Source organism: Symphalangus syndactylus, chromosome 3 (genome assembly GCF_028878055.3).
Source record: "Symphalangus syndactylus isolate Jambi chromosome 3, NHGRI_mSymSyn1-v2.1_pri, whole genome shotgun sequence".
Classification (NCBI taxonomy): domain Eukaryota; kingdom Metazoa; phylum Chordata; class Mammalia; order Primates; family Hylobatidae; genus Symphalangus; species Symphalangus syndactylus.
This window is the reverse complement of record NC_072425.2, coordinates 97,035,437-97,055,095: the sequence shown is the minus strand read 5'-3', so window position 1 is coordinate 97,055,095 and position 19,659 is coordinate 97,035,437.

Sequence of the window (19,659 nt, the reverse complement as noted above, 5' to 3'; positions counted from 1 at the left end):
ACAGTATTTTTAAGGCACTTTGGGGGCTGGATGGGTATAGTGAAGAGCATTCACCATCTCCCTCAAGAATCCAGCATCACAGTCAGAAACAGAGTGCTCTCTGCTTCCTAGGCAAAACTATTGATACTATTTAATAACTTCATCATATAGTTCATATTTTATTGAGGAATCTACCCTGATAGTCATGTAGGTTCTTTTCTATTTTCCCTAAGCATCGGCCAGTTTGAGAAATAAAGGGACAGAGTACAAAAGAGAGAAATTTTAAGGCTGGGCATCCGGGGGAGACATCACATGTTGGTAGGTTCCGTGATGCCCCACAAGCCTCAAAACTAGCAAGTTTTTATTAGGGACTTTCAAAAGGGGAGGGAGTGTACAAATAGGGTGTGAGTCACAAAGATCACGTACTTCACAAGGTAATAGAATATCGCAAGGCAAATGGAGGCAGGGCGAGATCACAGGACCACAGGACCGGGGTGAAATTAAAATTGCTAATGAAGTTTTGGGCACCATTGTCATTGATAACATCTTATCAGGAGACAGGGTTTTGAGAGCAACCGGTTTGACCAAAATTTATTAGGCAGGAATTTCCTCTTCCTAACAAGCCTGGGAGCACTATGGGAGACTGGGGTTTATTTCACCCCTACAGTCTTGACCATAGAAGATGGCCATACCCAAGGGGGCCATTTATAGACCCACCCTCAGAGGCATATTCTCTTTCTCAGGGATGTTCCTTGCTGAGAAAAAGAATTCAGCGATATTTCTCCCATTTGCCTTTGAAAGAAGAGAAATATGGCTCTGTTCCGCCCAGCTCACCAGTGGACAAAGTTTAAGGTTATCTCCCTTGTTCCCTGAACAATTGCTGTTATCCTGTTCTTTTTTCAAGGTGCCCAGATTTCATATTGTTCAAACACACATGCTCTACAATTTGTGCAGTTAACACAATTATCCAGGGTCCTGAGGTGACATACATCCTCCTCAGCTGACAGGATTAAGAGATTAAAGTAAAGACAGGCATAGGAAATCACAAGGGTATTGATTGGGGAAGCGATAAGTGTCCATGAAATCTTCACAATTTATGTTTAGAGACTGCAGTAAAGACAGGCATAAGAAATTATAAAAATATTAATCTGGGGAACTAATAAATGTCCATGAAATCTTCATAATCCACGTTCTTCTGCCATGGCTTCAGCCGGTCCCTCCTTTTGGGGTCCCCGACTTCCCGCAATAATATTTCACTTTCTTTTCGTTATTGAACTTAATTGTAATCATGTTCAGAAACATATCCACTCATCGATGCATTCTTTCAACAATAACTTCTGAATAATATACCAAGTACTATGCCAGGAACACACCCTCAAGGAGTCCATAAAGGGCTGCCGACTTTAAAAAAAGATGATACAAAACTAAAGAAAAACACAGACAACAAAATGTGAGTTACTGTACTCTGTAATATCTCATAATGCTGAGGACTGTCATGGGTTTTATGGGTGTCCAGAACAGGGGCATGTGACTCAGCTCAGTGGTGCCTGTCATATGGGGGTTAGATCAGGTAAGGCCTCCACAGAGAAATGTTTGTTCTCAGTGTTTTTTTTTGGTTGTTGTTGTTTGTTTGTTTTCGAGATGGAGTCTCGCTCTGTCGCCCAGGCTGGAGTACAGTGGCGTGATCTCGGTTCACTGTAACCTCTGCCTCCCAGGTTCAAGTGATTCTCCTGCCTCAGCCACCTGAGTAGCTGAGACTACAGGCACATGCCACCACACCCAGCTAATTTTTTGTATTTTTTTTAGAGACAGGGTTTCACCTTGTTAACCAGGATGGTCTCGACCTCCTGACCTCATGATTCACCTGGCTCGGCCTCCCAAAGTGCTAGGATTACAGGTGTGAGCCACCGCGCCTGGCCTGTTCTCAGTCTTGAAGGATGATTAGATGTGAATAAGGCAATCAAGCAGGGAAACACATTCAGAGAGAGGGAACATATGTAAAAACACAGGAACATGGAAGAATGCCAATGTTTCAGGGGCTGAACATTGGGCTTAACGTAAGGAGTAATAGGCATGAGCTTGAAGAAGGCAGAAGCCAGGTCCTCAAATGCCTTTACGCGAAGTTAACAAGTGGGAATTTTATCCTAAAGATAGGGAACCCACTCAGTTATCTCAGTGAAAGAAGGGTTAAATCTGTACCGTTGTCCTAATTTAAGTGTTAGGGGCAGACGAAGTCTGTAATAGAAGGGAGACCAGTTAGGGGGCAAAGAAGCAATATTGACTCACGATGGTGAGGGTCAAAACTAGGGTGGTATAGACAGCATGGAAGGGATAAGGAGATCTGGAAGATAGATGAGCTTGGTAACCAATTGTTTTGGCAGGGTATAAAAAAAAAAAAGAAGGACAGGAGTGGATTTCAAATTTCTAATGCAAGTGCTGGGAAAGTGATGATATTGTTAAGTGAAATTAGTACAAGAAGCAAAAACAAAAAGCAAACAAAAAACCCCATAAAGATTATAAAGATTTAGGGTATGGCTTTAGCCTGACTGCTCACCTGACCTCAGACAAGATTCTTAATCCCTTTGAGCCTCATTCCTTTGAGATGATCACGTGGGATTGTTTGGAGGATTAAATGAGATAATGTTTATAAAACGTTCACACATTTGCTCAATCTATATTTTGTGAGCATTTATTATGTACCAAGGTAAGGGGTTCAGAGTTCAGAAGTGTCTAAGACAAAGTTTCTGCTCTTATATCTATTATATGTATGGGAAGATAGACATAAATAAGTTAACAAATAAATGAGTAAACTTCAAAACCCCCTCTCTACTAAAAATACAAAAATTATCCTAGTGCAGTGGCGGACACCTGTAATCCCAGCTACTCCGGAGGCTGAGGCAAAAGAATCGCTTGAGCCCAGGAGGCGGAGGTTGCAGTGAGCCGAGATCATGCCACTGCACTCCAGCCTGGATGACAGAGCCAGACTCCTTCTAAAAATAAATAAATAAATAGGTAAACTAATTATAGATTTGGAAGAGTGCTTTGAAAGAAATAAAAATGTTGATGTGACAGTTACAGAGAGGGTTGAGAGTTCTACTTTTTGATATGTTGTTAAGAAAGGCTAAAACTTGCAAGGGAGTTATTCAGTCAGAGACAGCTAATCATAGTTGAGGAAGAGCATCCCAGGCTGAGAAAACCACAAAGACTCTGAATTGGGAAAGAATTTGGAAGGACAGTACACACCTAGCAAATCCCTAAATATAATAAACACAATAAATAATAGATATTATGTTTAGAAACAAGAAGACATGTATTGATTATATGCCATGGAAAACTAGCTTAACAAAATACCTAATTCATTTATTGCATACATTATATAGTCAGAACAATATTTAGAATTGACACATTTGCAAATGTATCTTTATATTTAAGAACGTGAATACAATTGTAAATGGAGTGAAGGGTTGGGAAGGAGTTCTCTAAAGTAATATTGAGGCTTATGGACCAGGAATTCTTATAGGGAATTGCGTGATTAATATGCTTCCCCATGGTATTGGAAATATATTTTTCTTTATTTTCCAATTAGTTTTTTATTTGTTTGAGTCGGACTCAACCTTAACATCAGTGGATCCTCCAAAGATGGGAGACTACCTTTCTGAAGTCTGCAATCCACACAACTCTATATAGAAAACTCTATGTTAACTTTCATGCTTTTAGTAGAAATCTCTATTATTAGTCACTTCTGCATTTTTTTCTGTGCAGTGATAGAAGATATATCATCTATTTTTTTTTTTTTGAGATGGAGTCTCGCTCTGTTGCCCAGGCTGGAGTGCAATGGTGCGATCTTGGCTCACTGCAACCTCTGCCTCCTGGGTTCAAGTGATTCTCCTGCCTCAGCCTCCTGAGTAGCTGAGATTACAGGCATGCACCACCACGCCCAGCTAATTTTTTTTGTATTTTTAGTAGAGACAGGGTTTCACCATGTTGTTCAAGCTGGTTTCGAACTCCTGACCTTGTGATCCTCCTGCCTCAGCCTCCCGAAGTGCAGGGATTACAAGCGTGAGCCACTGTGTCCGGCCAATATATCATCTAAATGATAAAAAATCACTCAATATAAATTGTGTTACATTTTTTAAAAATTGCAAATCTCATATGTTATACAGGGAAATTATTAAGTAACTATCCCATCCTAGTGTTCAAGTGTTATGTCTGAGAGTTTGCTGTTTTACATGCAAAGGAAAGATTATAAACAACTTCTGTACCACATCAACAAAGTCATTCAAATTTGATATTAATCCTAGTTAAGCAATTTGCCTGCCATTCATTTGATTTGTCTTCTTAAACTAGAATCATAGTAAAAATAGGTTGCAAATATTTGGTAGTTATAAATTTAGGATTGAAAATGTAGAAACATTAAACTTAGACTGATGTGTTAAAGCATGTTGATAATATCAATTAAAAATTTAAATGTCAAAGGAATTAACCAAAAAAGAAATAGCTTAGCAGACATTAAAACCACAAAACAGGAATAGGACTATTCTAGAATTCAATGAATGACAGCCTCCACGTCTGTTCAGAGTGAATTCTAACAAATAGCTAATGAATATAAACAGTCTATTTAAGTGCTGCTGGAAAATTCCCCTTCAACCAGCAGCTGACATGACTGTTGTCATTCAAAGGGCATAAGTAAATGTCAAATAATTGAATCATTGAGAAACTGAGATGACAATGACCTACATTCTCCTTAAGGCTTTTTGAAAATTCTTCCCTGGGCTATTCAATAGATGATGTTTAATAACGGTATTAAACTAAAGAAAAACCACGGGAAGTCAAAGTTTAAATAGTGCTCAACTCTTTAACTGGAGATTCCTCAGGGAAATTGGCTGTGGCTCTTGCATACCAGGTTGAGTGTGTTTCTGTAAAATTGCACTCATAGGATCCTGAATCACCACGTTTTATAGATAAGGGAAATACAAACTTCACATGAAACAATGTGGTGCTCCAATCAAGTACGAAGATTGTCATATCCTAGCACAGGCAGCGCCTTCCAATTCTTTTCCTGCCTTCCTATAACTGAATATGTGTGTCCTTAATATTTTTAAACAAACCATAGGTCAGCAAGGTGCTCTTTGCTAGAATTAAGGTCCATGTTCTCCTTGTACCCCCATTTCCTGTTTCTTCATTTGCCGCTGGCTTTTATCTGGTTTTCATTAACTCGGGGACTTACATATCCATTCATTAGTTGGCATCTTCTAGTCTGACACCGTGACTGATCTTGGATTTGCTTCTTGATTCTTCCTTTGTCTCTTGGATCCAATATAACTATGTGTTTTTGGAACTAACTACACACATTTTTCTGTTTTTAGTCTTGCTACATCCTGCTCTGAGGCAAGTGTGTTATAGGCATATCCAGCAATACCATTCTAGAAAAGACAATCTTTAATAATAGAGGTTCTAATGCCAAATCCCATGCATCTTTTAGTAATGAACAGAAATAATTTCTACATCCTTCAAGTTTAAAAATATTCATAGCAGATTCTCAGAATTTTAATGGTTACTCAGATTTGAGCTCTGTGGCATAAATGTCCAGCTAGTCTGTAGGAGCAAGGCAGATTATTGCATCTGGAACTATAGCAAGACAACAAAATCGATTATTCTAGATGTAATCCGAAGGCTTCTATAATGTTAATTAAAGATGTACATTAATTATGAATACAAAAGGTAACATTAATTTGCAGACATTGCAATAAGTTACATACAGTTGATGTGTTAATACAAACTACTAAAACAAGTTATTGAAAAATTCTCTGGGAATTCATGAAATGATCTTTGTTCTAGATCAAAATATACTTGCTTATCCTAGATGCATGAAATGTGGTGATGATGGGATAAATCTGATTCCAAAGCCCACACATTAAAACTAGCCTCTCTGTTTTAGTCATATATCAAATATGTCCAGTAGTGGATACTTTTGAGGCTCTCCCCAGAGGCTCTGGATCTCCTTTACTGGGTATAAACACCCGTTGCTCAGCTCCTTTACTCATAGTTTTGCCACTAACAGCTGTTACCAGCAGCCCTCTTCCAAGACTATCTTTGGGCTACAAATTGCTTTACCCAGCAGCTGGGAGGCAGGGTTGCTGGAAGTGCCTGGGAGGCTACCCTTCTCAGGTCCAAGGAGAGATTAATTCTGCAGATGAGTACCATAGACACAATATTAACATGAGTCTAAGAAGCACATCTCTCACATTTTTACATGTTTTAACTGGGATGCAACTTATAATTGATTTGTTCTACTTTAAGTGGTAGTTTTCTTTGTACACACAATAAGGATATGTCTGATGGTTGATGGTGAATTAGAGTCAGTGAAATTAGGGACTAGAAAAGAGTGAACAAAAACTGTTTGAAAATAATCATGAAGAGGTTTAGGAAAAAACTAACATTTAAACTGGTAATATGTGGAAGTGTCAGGCAACCCATCCTATTGTTTTGTAAGTATACTATCTGGAAGTTAAGGCCAATCGTAGTTTAGGTAGAAAGTTAAAGGAAGAGAGCAACATTTAATAGGGATCCTACTATGTGTCCAGCACTGAAGTAGGTTCTCTGCCTCCAGTAACTTTTTCATTTCATAATAACTTTTTGGGCCAGGAGGTGACATAATCACAAGGAAATTTTTTGAAGAAGATCCAGGCCCAAATCAGATGCTTGAGAATCACTGCACTGATTGGCATCAAGATGGTTTTACAACCATCTGCTTTTGATGACTTCTATTTTCCCGGCAGCCAAACCCCCATGCTAGGCAGGAAAACCATTAGCTATAGAGGAGGCAGATTTGGGTTCTCATCCTCATTCAGTCATTGGGAAACCAGTAGTCACCAAGAATTGGACTCTACAAATTTGGCTTCCTATATACATCCTTTCCAGGGCCAGGAATGGCCTGAAGTGGGAGAGAACCTGCAGTTTGGAAGTAGAGAGATGCAATAACAGGTAGTCAGGCAGTACATCTTTGGGGTCTTTAATCTGTTCATCACAATATAAAGTGCTCTCTTCATTAAATCTAGTATTTGAAAGATTTTTTCTATCAGATAATGTTTAATCATAACTTAGTCCATTTTCATTCATCTATAACTGTCAAATGGAGCTACTGGGCAGCAAAAAATAGCTAAGAGTAACACTTTGAGTTGACATAATTCATCCATCCTGTCTTACATCCATTCTTTCCTTAAATATCTTTTGTTCCCTTCCTGTGTACCAGTAGCACATGGGTAGAGGAAATACAGTGTGGATATTGCTGCTTCCCTGCCTTGATGTATTTACACTTTGGAGGCAGAAAACAACAGCAGAATGTTTTGATCTAAGAATGAGACCAGGGTATGACAGGACCTTGAAGGAGGAACTCCCTTAATCTCTTTTATAACATGAGCCCCTTCTGAGAAAAAATATTAAATACATGAAATAAAATGCGGCCGGGCGCGGTGGCTCACGCCTGTAATCCCAGCACTTTGGGAGGCTGAGGTGGGCGAATCAAGAGGTCAGGAGATTGAGACCATCCTAGTTAACACGGTGAAACCCCATCTCTACTAAAAATACAAAAAAATTAGCCGGGCGTGGTGGTGGGCGACTGTAGTCCCAGCAACTCGGGCGGCTGAGGCAGGAGAATGGCATGAACCCGGGAGGCGGAGCTTGCAGTGAGCCGAGATCGCGCCACTGTACTCCAGCCTGGGCGACAGAGCGAGACTCCGTCTCAAAAAAAAAAAGAAAAGAAAAGAAATAAAATGCATAGCAGTATAAAAAGAAAAAGGAACCAAAATTCTATCTGTAGATCCCAAGTTAAGAACCCCTGCGAAGAAGCTTGCTTTAAGTTGAGTGAAAAAGCCAGGAAAAAGTAGCCAGATGATGATGGTAAGAAGGTAGAAAAGAGTATTCCAGGAAAGAGAAACATTACGTGGAAAGAGTAAGAAGTAAGAGTAAGAGGCCAAGGCACAGTCAAAGAGTTTGCTTTTTCAGCTCAAAATTTAAGGCTACTGTAGGTCCAGCTAAAAACAAAGAGACTTGCTCTTTTTAATCATCTGTGCAGCTATAATAAGGGCACATGTATGATGCGCCCTTTAGTCTATTTAGTCTATTATACTTTTTTATATAAACAGAATATATAAAAATCTTTCTATAAATTGTTCTCTATGATTATGTACTAGTGAGAAAATAAACATGTTGTTTTAGTATATCAAGCTGCAAATATTACTATGCTAACTTTCAAAATGAATGATTTAAAATAGACTATACTGATCTGAATCACTTTTTATGTACAATATTAAATCAGGAATCAAATCACAGCTGGGGACCTAAATGTATATTTATAAGAGATATTCTTCTCTGCTCCTGGGATTTTCATTCTGAAATACCTTTAGTAGAAAAGCAAAGCACATAATAGTAGTTCCACTTTTCTGTAATGTGTTTCTGGAGATTAGGTCATTATGCAGGTTTTAAAAGACATGTTACAAGCATCAGATATTGTGTTTCCATTACATGGGGATTCAATAAGTACTTAAATGAAACCAAAAATACTTTTCATCGACTAATGAAAAGAAAAGCAATGTAATAAAAATATGCTAACTAAAGACAGTTTAGTTGTTTGTGAAATCATGGATTCACCCAGTCCTTAAAATCAGAAAAAAAAAACAACGAAATGTTTTAATTGTGAGCCTTCTGCTTAATAGCTTCTGTGGCTGAAAAAAATCCCTGAGACTCACGTTTCCTTATGGGTAAAACAGGGATAATAATACTTACACTTTGGTATTAACTAAAACAATGTATAGAGAGCACTAAAGACACAGCTCTTAGTACAGTATAGCAGTACACTGTAGTTTCCTCTTCTTTCACTTTGACTTTCCTGACCTTCCTCTGATCACCCCACTTACGTATACAGATAGCTCAGGAATTGACAGAAAGGAGTAGAAGTTGGGTAGTACAGAAGGTTTGAGCAGAAAACAGACTAGAGTTTCTATGTAACATTTTTAGGCTATTGATTTGAAAATCATACTTCCCCAGATACTTTCCAGATACTAGAGTTACATATGAATGAATTTTAATCATTTAGAGACCCCGTATGTGATAGCAGTTTTTATAAAACTATACTGAAGGAACAGTAAGGGTAGATAAATTCAAACAGGTTTCGATGGCACATGCCTGTAGTCCCAGCTACTCTAGAGGCTGAGGCAGGATGATCACTTGAGCCCATGAATTAGCGGCTGCAGTGACTGTAATGGAGCCACTGCACTCTAGCCTAGACAACAGAGTGAGACCCCTTCTCTAAAAAAAAAAAAAAAAAAAAAAATCAAAAGAAGAATATGTTCTGAGATATATTTTCTAAGTTGGAACAATGTAATTTAAAAGAGGTTATATATACATAGGAATTTTTCTTCTGATATATTTTAAACTCTTAACATTTGATTGAGTTTGACAAACTATATTGGGAACCTATTAGGTGTCAGGCTCCGCACACAGTACTTCAGATCCCAAGGCAGATAAGATGTGCTTGCTGGTCTCAAATAAGTCTCCGTGGAATTTAGAATTATTTGTGGGTAGGAGGTAGTGGGATGGGTGAAAGCCTAGGGGAGGGGCACCCACTATGCACCAAAATAGCTAAATATTCAATGACATTAATGCAATTATAATATAATTCCAGTATAGGGTCACAAGCCGATAGGTGAGCTATTTAATTCTAGCTGGGGCAGAAGAAGCCTCTAGAGAGGTGACAGGTTCTGGGATTCTAAAAAAAACGTATATATAGACCCAGGTAGGAAACATATAGTGATTGAGGACAAAACCCAATCTGAGGAAAGATGAAGAGATTTTCTGCAAAAAGCAAAACAGACTGCTGAATTATGACAGAAATCGAGAGACCACATTCTAGCATAATAGTTTTATTTTTTTCTCTCATCATATTTTTACACACATACTCACTCATACATATTCTTCAGGAGTTTGAAAATTGTTTCTCAGTCTTGCTTTTTACATTAGGAAAAAATGTAGAGTAACTGGATCCAAATGTTCTGTCATTCTGTTACACAGAAAGAAGGAATTCACTTTGCAAGAAAACAATTTGATGCTTTGTTTACCTTTATGTGAATATTCACCTTCAAGTGGGCCTCACACAGGCAGGGAGTTTCTGCAAGATAATTGCTAATAGGTGCCCTAATATTTATATTTAGTAGGTATTCTGTGGATGGTGCTCCTTCTCATCTATCTCCGAGGCATCTGCTTTCTAGAATTCTTTATGGTGTCCTTGTTAATCTATCCCGAATTCAAATGAACCAAGCAAAACACTACATTTAAAGTGAACAAATGTGTTTAATTGCTTCATTCTGAGAAACAAGGGAACCAAGAAAGGCCAAATCAATTGTGTTACACTAAACCAACAAAGACTTCTTTGCAAGAAACCCTTGTTGTTATACCAATATTTATTGCTTACTTTTCATTAGAAGCTACACGCAAAGTTGCAGCCCTCTCCAGAGTGAGAAATGTTGAGACACCTACAAAGCAAATTGCCTTGCTTTTGGCTTGTCTGTTGGTTGTTATTTTTTTAAACCATCTATCCATGCCCCTTCCCATCACCACGCCTAACGTAGCACTTCTTGTGAAGATCTCTTGGTGGGTTAACAATTCACAATTATTAAATATGACTTTCTAGAAGCTGCAGTCACCTGGATAAACTGGCTTTTGCTGCTGGAGGTTGGTAGGGTAAGGAGGGTGGTGAGTGTTTGAACAGAGTATTGTGGAATAAATAGTTGAGCCTGCTGTGGCATTCTGCCACAGGTGCTCCCAGATCCCGTCTTCTTTTGCTGGAATTCCCTGGCTCCCCTCCAGTTCACCCAACTTATCAAACAGATTGTTTGGCAAAGGATAGAAAGAGGTAGAAAATAAAGTGAAATTGAAGATTTGGGCAGACACACTCCTGTTTCTATGTAGAATCTCCTAGGCTGTTGATTTGAAGATCTTAGTACTCCAGATACTTTACAGATCTTTGGGTTAAATAGGTATACATTGTCATTTTAATTGCCAAAGTTACTTGAACTTCTACATAACACAGCCACATTTTAAGGGACTTTAAAAAAGAACATGTCAGTTTTGCTCCTAACGGATAAGTGCATACCACAAGTGCAACACCAACTGATGGCTTCTCTTTCTTTCTTTTTTTAAGTGAAGTAGGACTTAGCTAGATTGTAACTGATTCTAGTCCATGAGACATGCATCCCCATTAACCTGTAATCTATGATTGCAGTTTCTCTATTTAGTTTGACAAATGAATCTTCCAAATAATGACCAACTCTTTTAGGGAATGTGAAGCTAATGATGCTCCTTCTTTTACAGAACTAGTTTGACATTCCAATTGTGCTTTAAAAGAAACATATGTTTTTAAGCTTTTTACTGCATAGAATTAGCATTCTTTTTAACTTTTTGATTATTCATGGACATAATGAACAAGCTGTTCTATTTGTTGACTGTGGATATCCTGTAGCTTCTAGGCTGCACATTTCAATATGCAATAGAGTTGTAATAAAATATGAGCAAGGCAATAAAGCAGGAAATATTGTAATATATTTTTGCAATGAAGGCTTTGAATGCAGAAAGTTCCCAGATCTCTTCATTACAGTTCCAGTGGATAGTGTATTTCTCAGCTTTCATTAAAAGAAAAAAAAGTTGTGGATGTGTGATTCTGCTGAATAAAGCTGTATATAAATGAAGTATCTGCAACACAATCGTAGGAAACATATTTTTTGTTTTGCCAGTACTTGCTTATGTTACTCATATGAATAATATGATTGATTTTTACTTTATCTCCAACTGGCAGTGTAGTCATAAATCTGTGAGGTACCAAGTGCAGGATAAAATGTTATTTTTCCTCAGTGTGGTCTCATTTGATTACAATTGCAGCCTTGCCTGGCTGCATTCCATCCATAATTAATCGTCTCTTTGGTTTCCAGTTGCAGCGAGGCCAGGGCTGTAACCGTTCACATCTTTAGATGATGGTCTACTACGCCAGCTGGCAAGTGAATGGAGACCTTTCACACTGAGTCTAATGGATGCAGAAGGCTGAGCCTTTGTCAGGGCAGCTCTTTAAATGACATCGTGCCAGTACAGGTCCAACTTGCTGTGGCTGGCAGTCTCTTTGGCACCTCACCCTTCTGAGTAAACACCATATGCAGAGAGGTTTCATTTTGCCAATTTATTTTAGTGCCTTTCATTCCATGATAGAAAGTATTCTCAGTGGTGATAGGAAAATGAATTCCTTTAAGGCTTTACCTCAGGGATCGGATCACTCTCTCTTTCCTGTGTATTGTGTTGTAAAATCCCATTAGCATTAGTGACTGTCATTTTGTCATAATATAGATATTTGTTTCCTATCATATTATTTATTACTTGGGCATATGGTTGCACATTAGTCCCAGGGAAAGAATGTGAAATATAGCAGGCAAAAAAGTTAGATTAAGTATCCACCCACGTCTAACACTGAGATTTATTTTTGAGCAAGACGGCATGTTACTACTCAATTATTGATACAAAGACGTATTAGATGTAATTCTAAATAGGTGTATTTAGTACTTAATTTGCTCTCTGTAGTGCTACTTTAAAAAGAGCAAACTACACGGGTTCATATCATTTGGTATAAATTATGATAGAATCTTATAAAGTGCAGAACTCCAGTCCATTTGTGATTGTTCAAAAACTATTTAAGCCAGATTCTCAAACTCAAATGTCTTTGGGAGCCATGCAGGTTACTCTGAGGGAAGTGGGTCAAGTACAGTGATTTCGAGAGACCAAGGATAACATTAAGGAAGCAGCCACAAAAAGGGCAGTTCTAGCAGATTATTGGCATGTGGGGAAAATGAAGAAGCTAAGGAAAGTGGGTCTGTTACAGGAAAGGGGTCCCCAGTCTAGACCCCAGGAGAGGGTTCTTGGTCATGCACAAGAAAGAATTCAGGGCAAGTCCGTGGAGTAAAGTGAAAGCAAGTTTATTAAGAAAGTAGAGGAATAAAAGAATGGCTACTCCATCGACAGAACAGCCGTGAAAACCGCTGGTTGCCCATTTTTATGGTTATTTTTTGATTATTTGCTAAACAAGGGGTGGATTATTCATGCCTCCCCTTTTTAGACCATATAGGGTAACTTCCTGATGTTGCCACGGCATTGGTAAACTGTCATGGCGCTGGTGGCAGTGTAGCAGTGAGGGCGACCAGAGGTCACTCTTGTCACCATCTTGGTTTTAGTGGGTTTTAGCTAGCTTCTTTGCTGGAACCGGTTTTATCAGCAAGGTCTTTATGACCTGTATCTTGTGCTGACCTCATATCTCATCCTGTGACTTAGAATGCCTTAACTGTCTGCGAATGCAGCCCTGTTGGTCTCAGCCTCATTTTACCCAACTCCTGTTCAGGATGGAGTTGCTCTGGTTTACACACCTCTGACAGGTTTAGCAATGGCACCAGAAATGATCCTTCTTTTGTCAAAATAAGCCACATATCTAGATTTTTATCTGACACCCCTTGTTTTTAAATGTTAAAAGCTGCAAAGTGTTCAATTAAAACACATTTTTAAAAAGATGCTATTTTTAAAGAGGGCTGGACCTGCAAGCTGACTTTGCATTGTACCAAAAGTCTTAGAATAAGACATTAAAAATGAGCTTCTTATTCCCCTTGAGAACTATGACAAGACAAGGATGCCTGCTCTTGTCATTCTCATTCAACATAGTTCTGAAAGTGCTAGACAGAGCAATCAGGCAAGAGAAAGAAAGAAAAGGCATTCAAACAGGAAAATAAGCCAAAATATCTCTCTTCATTGACAATATAATTTTATATATGGAAAACCTTAAAGACTCTACCTAAAAGCTCTTTGAATTGATAAACAACTTCAGTCTAGTTTCAGGATACAAAATAAATCTAGAAAAATCAGTCGCATTTCTATATACCAATAACATTCAAGCTGAGAGCCAAATCAAGAATGTATTCTCATTTAGGATAGATACTCAAATACACACACAGACACACACACACACAAATACCTAAGAATACATCTAACCAAGGAGGTGAAAGATCTCTCCTCAAGGAGAAATACAAAACACTGCTGAAGAAATCAGAGATGACACAAACAAATGGAAAACATCCTATGTTTATGGATTGGAAGAATCAATATTGCTAAAATGGTCACATTGCCCAAAGGAATTTACAGATTCAATGATATTCCTATCAAACTACTAATGTCATTTTTTTTCACAGAATTAGAATAAAACCATTCTAAAACTCATATGGAACCAAAAAAGAACCCAAGTAGCATCCTAAACATAAAGAATAGAGCCAGAGGCATCACATTACCTGACTTCAAACTATACTATAAGGCTACAGTAACCCAAACAGCATGGTACTGATAGAAGAAAAGATACATAGACCAATGGAACAGAATAGAGAACCCAGAAATAAAGCTGCATACCTTCAGCCACCTGATCTTCGACAAAATCAACAAAAATAAGCAATGAGAAAAAGACTTCTTATTCAGTAAGTGGTGCTGGGATAGCTGGCTAGCCATATGCAGAAGAATGAAATTGGATTCCTTCCTTACACCATATACAAAAAGTAACACAAAATGGATTAAATATTTAAATGTAAGACCTCAAACTATAACAATCCTAGAAGAAAACCTAGGAAACACCATTCTGGACATTGGTTTTGGCAATAATTTATGACTAAGTCTTCTAAAGCAACTGCAACAAAAACAAAAATTGACAAGAAGGACCTAATTAAACTCAAGAGCTTCTGCTTAGCAAGAGAAACTATTATATCAACAGGGTAAACAGACAACCTAGAGAATAAGAGAAAGTACTCACAAACTATACATCTGACAAAAGTCTAATATCCAGAATCTTTAAGGAACTTAAGCAACTGAATGAGCAAAAAACAAACGACCCTATTAAAAAGTGTGCAAAAGACATGAACAGATATTTCTCAAAAGGACACACAAGCAGTCAAGAAACATATGAAAAATTGCTCCACATCATTACTCATCAGAGAAATGCAAATCAAAACCATGACGAGATACCATCTCACACTAGTCAGAATGACTATTATTAAAAAGTCAAGGCCGGGCGCGGTGGCTCATGCCTGTAATCCCAGCACTTTGGGAGGCCGAGGCGGGTGGATCATGAGGTCAGGAGATCGAGACCATCCTGGCTAACACAGTGAAACCCTGTCTCTACTACAAATACAAAAAATTAGCCAGGTGAGGTGGCGGGCGCCTGTAGTCCCTGCTACTCGGGAGGCTGAGGCAGGAGAATGGCGTGAACCCCGGGGGGCAGAGCCTGCAGTGAGCCAAGATCACGTCACTGCACTCCAGCCTGGGTGACAGCGAGACTCTGTCTCAAAAAAAAAGTCAAAAAATAACAGATGTTCATGAGGCTATTGAGAGAAGGGAACACTTATGCATATTTGGCGGCAATGTAAATTAATTCAACTACTATGGAAAGCGGTTTGGAGATTTCTCAAAGAATTTAAAGCAGAACTACCATTTGACGCAGTAATCTCATTAATGGGTATATATCCAAAAGAAAAAAAGTTATTCTACCAAAAAAAAAAAAAAAAACCACTTACAGTCATATGTTCATTGCAACACTACTCACAATAGCAAATACACGGGATCAACCTAGGTGCCTATCAGTATAGTGGATCAGATAAAGAAAATGTGACACATATACACCATGCAATATTTTGCAGCCATAAAAAAGAATGAAATCATGTCCTTTGCAGCAAGCGATATGGATGCAGCTGGAGGCCATTATCCTAAGTGAATTAAGGCAGGAATGGAAAACCAAATATTTCATATTCTCACTTATAAGTGAGAGATAACATTGGGTACTCATGGACATAAAAATGACAACTATAGACACTGGACACTAAAAGAGAGGAGGGTGGGACCAGGGTAAGTGTTGAAAAACTAACTGTTGTTTTCTATGCTCACAATCTGGGAGACGGGATCATTCGTATTCCAAACCTCGGCATCACACAATATACTCATTTAATGGACCTGCACATGTACCCCCTTAATCTAAAACAAAAGTTGAAATTACATTAAAAAAGAAAACACATACACAAAAAATAAAATGTACTTCTTCCTTTAATAAATTTATCATCAAGAGTATTTCACCTTGATGTAGAAATGTAAAAATAAAACTGATAAAAATAATACCAATCCAATTAAGCAAATCAATGTGTCTACGTCTATAAAATCCTCCCTACACAACTGTCATCAGAGAGTATATGTTTTATCAGTTACAGCGAAAGTATCATAGGTGAGTCTGGAGGGCAGATCAATTGCATTGCTTTGATAAGCTGTATTGTTTTCTTGAATGTCCTTCCCACCCAATTTGCAGCCACTGCCATCTACCGTAAAATAATCAAAAATGAAATTTTTTTGTTGTATTGTTTAAGTTTATGCTTCCATATACCCTGCTTTTTATTTTATGATACTAAAAATAGTTAGAATTTGAAGATCAGCAGAAAATACGACGTTATTAATTCAACAATGTATTTTGCAGTGTAATCACTGTAAAACTTAGATTTGGAATCTAACATATATACTGGTTTAACCCATGATTATGAGGAAAGTTCTAAGCAGATTTTGAGGGAGAGATAATGTAGAAAGATGGTGTATGAAAATTCAAGGAATATGAGACTTTAGAGCTTTTATTTATTTATTTTTAAAAAGAGATATAGCAAATGAAGACATAAGTTCAGAAGTTAATGTTCTGGACAGAAAAAAGAAGGAAATAAAGAAAATAAATATAGTAAATAACTTGACAATCTTGGGTGAACGCAAAATAAAATATGTCTTTATTTTTTTAAACCAAATTAAATTTGATGCTAAGCTCTTGTTCATCAGGGCTGCAGGGAAGTTACTGGGGCCACTGTTTTCTCTGGGCTTTAGCAAAGGTCCAGGGGTCTAACATACAGTGAGGAACTCATTGATGTTCCTCTGGTTTTCAGCACTACTGCTTTCTCTGAGATACTTTGATTCCAGCCCCTCATGAACCCTTGAAAACAGCCAACTCCATGGCATCCTGTTCATTCCTGTACACAAAAATGTTGCTCCAGGGCTGAGAGGCCTAGAGCTGTGGCCCAGCTTTCCCAGGTTACCATGCAGCCATTGCCTCTGAATTCCTCTCTCCCAGCACAATATCATCAATGAGCCAAGGTTTACTTTAAAAGAAGGAATACTGTCTTCATTCACTGAGATTATATTCTTGCCCAGTTATCTTCTTGGAAGAGGCACAGGAAAAAAATATCCAGAGTGAAATGCAAATCTTACAATAAAAATGAAGCAAAAATAAAAATAAATGTCCTAATAAAGCTTATTGGCTCATAGAATTTTGAAGTATCTCAGTAGAAACAAAACAGAACTATCTAGGAGGAGACAGAAAGGAAGCAATGGTGGGATGGGGAAGAAGCAACAAAGAAGAGAAAGTATATGTCATTATGGAAAATAATGGAGGGAAGGATATAGATAGGGAAAAGATAGATAGGGAAGTTTTAACTGAATTTTACAAAGAAATATAAAGTTTTATCTTATCTACCTTAATGTAATTTGTTTTCCCCAAAACAATTATAGTACAGAAAAATGATAATTCCAAAATATTTAAGTAATTATAAATTTCTAATCTTACAGAGCTCTTTTAAAATTACTTTCATTTGCACATCAAAATACAGTTTAGGGTAGATATATTAGCCAGAAAACAATTTCTCCATTCAAGAATTTGATGCATCTATAGTTTTTTTTATTATTAGAAGTATTACCTTACTATTGCAAATGTTGGTATCATTGTAGACAAGCAAACAAGTGTTCTTAATGCTGGTCTAAAACAGAAACTAAAATATATTTTTAAAAGGTATTAAAAATATCTAAAAGACATTATCATGGAGGTCACATGTATGTATTTAGAGGATGAATATGAGGCGTAATATTTTGGTTTATACTTTGGGTTTTAGTTTCCATTATATAGGGACTAAAGGTACTGTATTATGGAAGATTGGAAAGAAATGAAAAATAGATGCCCTTGAAAACTGTTAGATGACTCAGCAAGATGCCTCAGTGATGATGGAAGATGCACATAAATGATGTAGAAGAGAAACATGAAGAATTGAGCACAATTGCTTCATGAAATTTAAGAGTATGAAAAAGCAATATTTCAAACTCTTTTCTTTTAAAAACCATAGGTTTTCTTTTTTTTTTTTTTTTTTGAGACGGAGTCTTGCTCTGTCGCCCAGGCTGGAGTGCAGTGGCCCAGTCTCGGCTCACTGCAAGCTCCGCCTCCCGGGTTCACGCCATTCTCCTGCCTCAGCCTCCCGAGTAGCTGGGACTACAGGCGCCCGCCACCACGCCCGGCTAATTTTTTGTATTTTTTAGTAGAGACGGGGTTTCACCGTGGTCTCGATCTCCTGACCTCATGACCCGCCCGCCTCAGCCTCCCAAAGTGCTGGGATTACAAGCGTGAGCCAGGGTGCCTGGCCAAAACATAAGTTTTCATTTGTTTGTTTGTTTTGTTTGTTTGTTTGTTTTTGAGACAGAATCTTACTTTGCTGCCCAAGCTGGAGTGCAGTGGCCTGATCTCGGCTCATTGCAACCTCCACTTCCTGGCTTCAAGCAACTCTCCTGCCTCAGCCTTCTGAGTAGCTGGGACTACAGGCATCTACTACCATGCTCTGCTAATTTTTGTATTTTTAGTAGACACGGGGTTTCACCATGTTAGCTAGACTGGTCTAGAACTCCTGACCTCAAGTGATCTGCCTGCCTTGACCTCCCAAAGTGCTGGGATTACAGGTTGTGAGCCACTGTGCCCAGCCTAAAAATGTAATTTTAAATATATGTGTGCAATTAAATTGATATATTAAGTATTATAAGTAGGGTTTTGATTCTTCTAAAATTTTATTTACTTTTTAAGCTTATTTTGGAGCAAAATTAAATAAGATTTTTTGGGTATGGGATTTCTTGCATTCACACATCTAAACTAATTGGAATTAGAAGTTCATGTGCACCTGAAAACCTGAATACAGTGGAACCTCAGAGAATTCAAAATTTAAAGCAGGAGTTCTTAAACGAGAAAATATTAGGGAATCTGTTAATTCCCTGTAACATATGTGAAACAAGCCTCGAATGCCTATGCATATGTGCATGTTTTCTGGGGTGAAGAGACTACATAGCTCTTTCTGAAAAGTATCTCAACCCTTAAGTTAATCAAGAGCCAGTGCTCCAAACATTGTAAGTTGAGGGTTATGGTCGCCAGACTTCCTGCAGGGGGAAGAGAAAAGTGGGGATAGAATGTGCTTGAACGCTAGTGTGGCCACAGATTATATCTCCACCAAAAGCAAAGAGTCTAAAGAAATATTCAAAGAGCTAATCTAGAAAGATATTGAAATACATGTTGGAGAAAGTCACTGAGAACTAGTTACAAAAATTTCTAAGAAATGGTGGCTGTTGCAATGAGGTAAGTAGCAGCATTCCTGGTGTATTGTTCAGAACAGAGCGCTTGCTATAAGAACCATGAAGAACCCTCAAAATAAGAAACAGTAAGCTTTCCTAGGTTGTGTGTAAGGGTGTCAAGCAAGTGACTGGAAGTTCAACCAGGACTGCAGCCCCAAAAGAGGC